We start from the raw sequence: 1,687 nt of genomic DNA on the forward strand, positions 1-1,687 counted from the left end.
CCTGACCATGGGAAGGGGGACTTTGTCACACTTTTGTGGGGCTTTGGAGCTTGGATTTCAGGAATGATCCATTCAAGGGGGAGAGCCTTCTCCTCAACTCCCCATAGCCCAGTCTCTCTCCAGAAGTAGGCCAGGGTTCTGGGGCCTGCTCTTCATCCCAAACACATTCCTGCAACCCCCAAGGCTGTGGGGACAGTGGGCCAGCCGATCCCCATCCCCGTCCTCTCTGTTCACTGGAGGTAGGCTCAGGCTCTCCCCTCCTCCTCCAGAGCCCTGGAGGGGTAAACAGCACTGGTGGTACTGGGGCAGCCGGGGGGAGGGGGGAAGGGGCAAAGAATCAAAGCCCTAAATCCCCAGGAGATGGACACCCAGGGAGGCACCTTCCTCCTCCTCCAAGGAGAAAGGGGGTACAGCCAACAAAAAGCTTGGGCAGCCTACGGAGCACAGGCTTTAGGATGGGGGATTGCCACCCCGAGGTGATGAGGACCCAGACAGAGGGCATAGCCCTGAGAAGAGATATGACGCGGAAAGGGGTAAACCCACAACTCCGAGAACTCCCCTTGGCCCCTTTTCAGGAAATCTACCCTCAAAGACCCTTTGCATACAAATGCAGGGAAGTTGCCCTGCCTCTTCCAAGGCCCCTCGTCATGCAGAAGTTGGCAACAAGCCCAAGTCCACCGCTCGGCTTTGCTAAGTCTTGTAGAGTGAGGTCCTTCCTCAGGGACGGGATGCTCCGACCTCCAGGTCCCGGCGCCAAGTGTGCCAGCCATGAACGCCAGGCGCCGAGCAGCACACGAATCGTGGCCCCACTCTTTATGTGCACAGGTGCGTGCATGTACGTGTGTGTGTAAATACACCAGAAAATGAATCTAGGGATCCCTGGGTGGCGCAGCGGTTTGGCACCTGCCTTTGGCCCAGGGCGCAATCCTGGAGACCCGGGATCGAATCCCACGTCGGGCTCCCGGTGCGTGGAGCCTGCTTCTCCCTCTGCCTGTGTCTCTGCCTCTCTCTCTCTCTCTGTGACTATCATAAATAAATAAAAAAATTTAAAAAAATGAATCTAGTAGACGCACAGCAAATTGTTCATAGTGGCCACACTCGGGACAGGGAGGAGTTTGGGGCAACGAAGGAGGATTTTCATCGCTCGAAATGTGTATTTACAATCTGTCTATCTACCTACGTATCGAGTAAACAAAAGGTAAACACTCTAAGGCTGTATGGAAGCCTGCTGCGTGAGAGCAGCTGCGCAGGCATCTCTGAGCTGTGTGAGACTGTGACCCCGGCCTCTCCTGAAGCTGACATACAGCCCCGAGACTAGGAACTGGCCAACGAGATGGAAAAGGAAGTGTTGACTGTAACTTCTGAAGAGAGGTGTTCTTTACAAGACAGATGTTTTCTTTCCTCCTTCCTCCTTCCAGCTGGCTGAAATGCAGGTGTGACGGCTGGATCTCAAGCAGCCGCCTTGGACTATGAGGTAAAGGTCATGAGTTAAGTAGGAGAGAGCAGTAAATTAGCTGCAAAGAAAGAGCCTGAGCCAAAGCCAGGCCTTAGGGCAGGAGCTCTCAGAGACCCCTGCTCTAGCCATACTCACCGTCACATCTGGAGGAAATGGAGGCCCACAGAGGCCACATGATGTGCCAGGGCAGTGACTGAGCTAGGAGAAGTTTTGCCTGAGATCCTCCCTCCT

Source organism: Canis aureus, chromosome 32 (genome assembly GCF_053574225.1).
Source record: "Canis aureus isolate CA01 chromosome 32, VMU_Caureus_v.1.0, whole genome shotgun sequence".
NCBI classification, from domain to species: domain Eukaryota; kingdom Metazoa; phylum Chordata; class Mammalia; order Carnivora; family Canidae; genus Canis; species Canis aureus.